The 8,021-nt window shown below is 39.1% G+C and overlaps 1 pseudogene; it reads right to left on the minus strand.

Moving 5' to 3' along the window:
- LOC107687606 (piRNA biogenesis protein EXD1-like) overlaps positions 1-6,712 on the minus strand; it is a 10,971-nt pseudogene extending 4,259 nt beyond the window's left edge.
- Between the last annotated feature and the right edge of the window lie 1,309 nt (positions 6,713-8,021).

The raw sequence follows: 8,021 nt of genomic DNA on the forward strand, positions 1-8,021 counted from the left end.
CTCTGAACCAAATTCTCACTAGCTTAAACCAATTTGTCGAATAAAGCACTCTTTCTGCTAAACTTTAAACATGTTCAGGCAGTTAGGCTCTATTTGCAAATCTCATGCACTCTTTTTGCAAAACTCTAAACACATTCTCATTCACTTAAACACTTATCACACTGTGATGCATTTGTGCTGCAAAATGCTAAACACAAGCGGCAAAAGTTAAACACAACTAAAGCCCAGTTGTCATCGTTTACACACAACGATTCAAAATTGTTCACACTTGTTTCTAATGATGTGATCAAACCAACTGTACATAATATTAGCCAGTTCAGAGTGCACAAGTGGCACAGGTGACTGAATGATGATACGAACAATAGATGGAACAATCTGAGAAGGAGAGGAGGAAGAGTACATGTAAGAAGTGGAGGATGAGGAGAGAAAGAGTAAGGTTTAGAGAGTGTTATCAAGGCTGGATCTGTCAGACCAGAGGGTTTTTCTCTTTGTCTAGCAAAAAAGACTGCATTACTTGTGATGTGGACAAAGTCCTCAGGCCAGACTCAAGCACAAAGACATAATGCTAAGACAGAATGAATCTCTCATTGACCCTGATTTTACAATTGCACAACTTACAGTATTTGAGTGAACTGTAACATGCTATTCATTTAGAGTTTTATTTGACCTTTTTGGCCTTTGCAGTTGGACTGCAGTATTTTTGCAGTATCCAAGTGCTGAATATACACAAATATTCAGTACTATTCAATATTCAGCACAATACTATTCTTGCAGTACATACAGTAGGCCTATACAATATATTCACCTTACTCAATCACTATACTTTTTTACAGAATTGCAAAATTGTTTATTCAATACAATATACTTTTTTCTGTAATGTTCTGGATGCAGTGTTCTCCATTTCGCTCTGTAGTGTCTAATGAATGCTCTGTAGTGTTTTCTTTATTGACTCGTGTGTGTGTGTGTGTGTGTGTGTGTGTGTGTCTTTGTGTGTGTGTGATCTGAGAGCACCGGTTGATTTTAAGTGTAAGAGAAATGCTTTTGCAGTGATTGTTTGATTTTGATGAAGAGTCAGAGGTTTCGTGAATTTAGTTTGAGTATTTGGATTTGTGTTTAAGGTTTTGAGAAAATGAGTGATGGTTTCAAGAAATGGGTTTTAGCAATTCAGAAAAACTGTAAAATTAAGTATTTTACAGCCTGGACTGTTTGTCTTCTATAGAACTGCTTTAAAGCTGAAATGTCTTTCTTAATCTGTTATATAAATCACTATAGAAGTAAAGGTGATGCTGTAAATCACTTGACTGCTAGTACAGTTTTTCTCGATTGCTAACACGCAATTCATGAAACAATTCACCATTTGCTCACAACTATAAACACAATCTCAAAACTACACACCAACTTGTGCAAACTTCACACTTCCAGAACACATGATCTTTAGTCAGACTCAAGCTTTGGCCTCAGATGACACACAAACCTGTCAAATAAACACATACTGCACTGCCTAGAGAACACTAGTGAGATCAGTTCAACACTGTTACTAAAACCTGCTTTTGGGAAACAGGAATCCTTTTGCTAGTCAATGTCTGTTACAGTATACAGCGTAAATAGAGGTGTGCAGATACAGTCAAATTCAGCAATAAGCTGTAAGAAAAGTTTACTGTCATTGCACTACTGTAAAGAGATCTTACAGTAAATGAAAAGCACTACAAGAGAAAAGTTAAAAGATTAAACAACTGAATATACAGTAAACACACACACTGGCATATACTGTCTGTTACTTTACAGAAATAAATAATGAATGAATAAATAAATAAATAATTACTGTAAATAAATTAATTCATTCATTCAGCATCCTCTGCCAATTTGCATTACAGTATTGGTAGTATCCTTATTTGTTACAGCAGTTTCTTAGTCTTCTGACAAAACACTTCTCTGCCTCGCCTAGACAGCCGTCTCTCAGTTCTGCACAAATACAGTACATACTTGGCTACAAATCAGTCCAACAGTAATGAGTTTGAGGGTGTATAACATGTGCTAGAGTATTTACTGTACATAGAATAATGAACGTTCTCTCATCTGAAGTACTGCTGCTATGTACTGTAATTATATTGTATGTGTATTGTGTAAGTAGTGTAAAACACTGTAGATGAGCTGTAGGCTAACTTCCCTCACGGTCAGTCAATGCAGAAGATCATGCTCAACTACAGCGCTGTGTATTTCATCAGGAACAAATTACCTTTGACCTCATCCCCTTCATTTTTATTTTCCCCTCCTCTTCCTCTTTTGTCTTCCACTAGTAGGATTCACTTTCCAAATCACATAATCAGCTGTGCTCCTGTGCGTATCATCCTGAGATTCTGAGCTGTGTGTCATCAGTTTTGCTGCTGAATGTTCACACATGCATAAATGTGTGCTGTTTGAGTTTATATTGTGATTCTTGAGGTAGTTATATTGTGAGTTTGTGTTTTCTAAATGAGAACATGGTTAAACCTGTGCAAAATGATGCCGTTCTTGTGTAGAGTTTAGCTGAAAACACTGAGCAAAACTGGAACGTGTGTGCAAACAGGTGAAATGTGTTAAAAGTTTTGAGAAACGCGTCTTTGTTTCAGGAACTGTATGAATGGTTTGGAAAATTGGGCCAAACGAATCAGTCGTAGTGTGTTAGCAATCGAGAAAAACTGTAATTGCTCATGTTCACCATCAATGTCTCTGGAAACAGGGCAATGATGCACACATGCAGGGTTTCTGTAGAAGTGTCTGTCATGCTGAACATCTATATAAGGATCTGGGGGAGTTGAGAAGGATGATAAAGAGCCGCTACAACCCGAGCCAGAGCTCTGAAGCCCAACAGAAGATCTGAGGTATTACAATATAAATACTGATTCTGTTCAAATGACCTAAAAGTTTGTCTTCGGCTGCTGTAAGTTCAAACATGCCCTTCTTACATCTGAAGCATGGCTTCTGTTACTGTAGCGCCTCCTATTGACCGCTCTGCAGCAGAAGCACCAGTTTCATCACAGTGAGCTCTGAAGGACACAAGAAAAGAAGACGGAGCAGAAACAGGCTTTTTACAAACCTTCTGTGCTTTAGTCCACAGCAACGTAAGAGCTTTACATGCAATACACTTCACATTACAGCAGAGCAAAGAAATGCAGCCAAATAAATTCCAACAAACTGCACAAAAACAAGTCTTTTTCTAAGCAATAATATGACAAATGTGCTCAGCTATATCAGACTGAACAGACAGAGTTCTACCAGGTTTAGCAGGTTTTTAACATAACACTGGAATATGGAGAAAGTTTAATCTCATGTCAGAGGTGGAGTGGGTCTGTGTGTTGAAGCTGGAGCGTTTGAGAAGTCCGGTCTCGGTCGGAGCGTATCGTCCAGCGGCCCGGTCCATCTGCTCCTGCCTCACAGACAACAGCTCCTCTGCTTCTGTCAGCAGCTCCAGCAACACCGCACACATCACACAGATTCAGCTCCAGCAACACCGCACACATGTAGACAGAACAGGTGTGTAATTCATCAGTGTGCACCGTACACTTACTGTAATGCTTCATGTTACAGTAGTCCACCTGCAGCATACAGTAAATATATACTGTAACAAACATGTATACATACAGTGTGTGCATATATATTTCTTAATATTCCTAAATATTATTAAAATTCTTAACATATTTAAAATCAGCAACAAATCTGACATGAACTGTCCCATAAATGTTGTTTCTTAAGCCTGAATAGTGTTAGATAGTGTATATCTCAGGCTGGTGCAGCTCTCTCTGGCAGCAGTGAAGCGTGACTCTAACTCATCACCGGCTCCTTTATTCTGTTATATTACGTGCTGCTCTTTCTCTCACTGATAGTAACATGACTGCACTGTCTTGGCATCTCTATAGTCCTTGGGTTTATCCAAAGCTGAACATTTTTCAACTCACTGCCTCGTGACGCTTGAAAACAACTGAAAAATACACTAGCTTCAGGAAAAACGCTTTGGTGGACACATGGCCTAACCAGTTACAACTACAGATCGTACTCCTATATTTCTGTATCTGTGGGTGATGAAGTTCTGCCACATTAAGCCATAGCACTTTCTCTCTAATGTTAGGTAGCACTGATAAAATAATAATTCACTTTTTTACTGCACAGACAGTCACGTTTTAGTGAAAGCCCATCTCGTCAGCTGTGAATTACCTCTTTAAAATAGCTGTTAGCTACCTGAAAAACATAAGGCTTTGTTTTCTTCATTTATATATTTGTATATACTACATATACAATATATATATATATATATATATATATATATATATATACACACACACACAGACACAGACACACACACACTCACACACACACACACTACTGTGCAAAAGTCTTAGGCCGCTAGTAAGTTCACTGTCAAAACAATGGTTGTAAGTCAGTTGTTTCGATCTTTTGCTGTAGTGTGTCAGTAGGAAATATCAGTTCACATTTCCAAACATTCCTTTTGCCATTGATTGTAATAATGCAGTGAGATTTGTCTGTTTAGGAGTCTGACAGCAGCATGTGCTGCACACAGAGATCTGATCTCACCTCTATGTTCTTATTAACTATAATTATATGGACAAAACATCTGAAAGTTTCTTCAAAATATCTTTTTTGTGTTCCACCAAAGAAAAAGTCATACAGGTTTATAATGAGAGCAAGTAAATTTCCTTTTCATTTCACAAAAACAAGTAATGATATCTCAAAGACTGCACAGTAAGAAAAATGTGATTAAAATGTTCTTTGATGAATCCCTCACATTAAGAACATTAAGAAAATACATTGGTTCTTGTTTACTGTGATGGTCAGACATACTTGACTACATTCTACTTCTGAAATATTTAAGTCTAACCCAGGGGTCTCCTCAAAAATTATCACTGAACAATGAAGCATGAAAAACTCACCTTGTGCATTTATGAATCATGTTTTTTCATTTGTAAACCATATTTTTGGAATGGGAATTTGGTCAGAGTCAGACATTTGTGAATTGTATTCACTTAACATTGCTTTTTTTTTGTTAAAAGGAATAGTTCAGCCAAAAATAAAAATTCTGAAGATGTGTTGAGAATTAGGATGAGTTTGTTTCTTCATCAGATTTGTAGAAATTTAGCATTGCATCAGTGTCTCAGCAATGGATGCTCTGCAGTGAATGGGTGCCGTCAGAATGAGAGTCCAAACAGCTGATAAAAACATCACAATAATCCACAAGTAATCCACAGCACTCCAGTCCATCAGTTAACATCTGGAGAAGACAAAAGCTGAAACTAATCCAGCATTAAGACGTTTTTAACTAAAATACATTGAGTCCATTATCCATAATAACGCTTCCTCCAGTGAAAAAGTCCATTTGCTGTTGTCTCTCACATCAAAATCAGAGCAAATGATGCTTGGTCTGTGCAGATTTCTCTCCTGATTCAGATGAGATGTAAAGATAAAGACGTCTTTATCAGCTGTTTGGACTCTCATTCTGACGGCACCCATTCACTGCAGAGCATCCATTGCCGAGACACTGAAATTTTTACATGTTTGCGGTCTAGATGTAATTTCAGTACACATTATGCCCGAACACATTTTTTAAAATGTCTTTCATTGTTTGAATTCAATAAATGATGGAACAAGATATACTAATTCATCTTAAGTCCTCATTAGCTTTAGACTTTGACTCAGTTATAGTAGAAATCATTTGACTCCTTTTTTTGGCACAAATGAAAGTTCAGCATTTCTACAAACCTGATGAAGAAACAAACTCATCCTGATCTTTGATGATCTGAGGGTGAGCACATCTTCAGCTAATGTTCATTTTTGGTTGAACTACTCCTTTTATTAAGTTACCTCTTTATGAATCATTAGTAAATAGGTTTATAATGAAACAGTTCTGATGTTAAAGCCATGCGTGCATGTTCTCACCTGCTCGATGTGAACAGACTGGTTGTGGTAGCTGCTCATATATGTATCTACCAGAATGGTGTAATCTGACATCAGAGCGTCCAGAAGCACGAGGCGCAGCGGGAGAAGATGACTGACCGAAGCAGACATGATGTTCATCAGAGCAGGTGGAGAGGGACGGAGGTACCACAGCTCAGGACACTCCTGCGAGAGAGAGAAGAGGACGTCCTAACCTAACCTAACATGTGAAACCTCAGCAGAGCTCATGTGGAACTACTGACACACATTTACTGTCCATCTGCTCTTCTAATGACACAGGGTTTGTTTCGGACCTTGGCTGGAGCTCTGTGGAGCACAGGGGTGAAAGGTCAGAGGCAGGGAGCTTGAGGTGGAGTCTGAGCACCTCCTGCAGAGAGCGGAGCCGGTCTGGGAGAAAGCCTCCGGTCTCGCTGTAGAAGAGCATGAGATCAGCCACCTGCAGAGCAACAGAGCTGAACAAACATGAACTACATGACGACAGAGGTGTGTATCTCTCCAGGATCAGGCTCTGCTCTGAGATCAGACGCACCTGTGTGTCAAAGACGTTAGTGAGGTCGACTCTGAACTCTGCTCTCAGACACCGGGCGATGCAGCGGCAGTCATGCGTTCCTCAGACACACTTCTGCGGACCTCAGAACCGTCACCTCACCTTCAGGATGTGTGGACTCTCCAGAATCATGGACAGGCTGTGTTTAAACGCTTGCCCACCGAGCAGGAGGACATCAAACAGGTACACTACCTTCTTAGTGGCAACCTCAAAAATCATTCACACACATTCACAAGGGTTTAAAAGAGTTGACATTCAGTATCGACTTGACGCCACTGACACTGAATAAGAACAGAACTGAGCTGAATGACGACACTACTGTCTTCTGTAGAGTTGTGTGATTTCTGTGATGTCATAAAAATGGAAATTACTGTAGAACGCAGAACATCATGGAATTCAGCTACGTCTGGATGAATAAATCATAATCGTACTTTTTTAATTATTAAGAGAATCCAGAGAAATTTAAATGCAACACATGGAATTTGGAAAAAATAAAACTAACTTTCCCTGAAAATTTCATTTCTGTTAAGCTTTTAATAAATTGTTTTTAAACTTAAGTTTCAAAACACACCGTCCTCATCTACATCATTGGAAAAAATAAAACTAACTTTCCCTGAAAATTTCATTTCTGTTAAGCTTTTAATAAATAGTTTTTAAACTTAAGTTTCAAAACACACCGTCCTCATCTACATCATCTGAGAAAGAAGAAAAGAGGTCAAGTGATCCAAGACAGATCATGTCAAACTCAGAGTCAACACGAGGACAGTTACCTAGTGTCTTCTTCCCGAAACATTAAGAATTTCGTGTCCGACCGAAAATGATCTTGACGCCTGGATATTTCCGCCCGCTTTCACTTCAGAGACTTCAGGAAGGAAAAGCACAGATGTGAACTCTATAAACTGTGTTGTTATTAACACAGGTGTTCATCTGGCCTCACCGTCCTCTAAAATCACGCTCTTCTTCTGAGAGATGCGCTGGATCACGCCGCTGATTTGAGTATCGATCAGACTGATTTTCACGGGTCTTCTCTTCAGATCATCCAGAAACCTGTTCTCCTCTGAAGATGATGCCATGACCGGCCTGCTCACTCACGAAGTTCCAGGTGTACCGGACCTGATAAATTAGTGAAGTTAGTGAAGCACAAACCCCGCCCCCTGGCGATTCTGAGGATCTGATTGGTTGCGTAAATCACAGGAGTAAAAACAAAGGATTGTCTATTTACACTAAGTGCAAAAAGCCCCGCCTTGTTGGCAGAGGCTATTTACACTAACTCCGCCCACCACCGTGTGATTGGGACAGTCAACACTGAAATAAGATAGTTGTTAAGCATCAGTTTCAGTGCTGTAGATGGTATGGCGCTTGCTTTTTGACGCGATCGACCCGAGTTCGAATCAGCCTTTTACAGAACTTTTTTTCTCCCTTTTCAAATCTCATATCACATCGGAAATGCATTTATTTTCAATAAAAATGAAGGAAATAATCAAAAAGTTGAAAATAAAGTATGGGGTAGGGTTAGGGTAGGTGTAGG

The sequence above is a fragment of the Sinocyclocheilus anshuiensis genome, unplaced genomic scaffold (genome assembly GCF_001515605.1).
Source record: "Sinocyclocheilus anshuiensis isolate Anshui unplaced genomic scaffold, SAMN03320099.WGS_v1.1 scaffold3358, whole genome shotgun sequence".
In the NCBI taxonomy this organism is placed as follows: Eukaryota; Metazoa; Chordata; class Actinopteri; order Cypriniformes; family Cyprinidae; genus Sinocyclocheilus; species Sinocyclocheilus anshuiensis.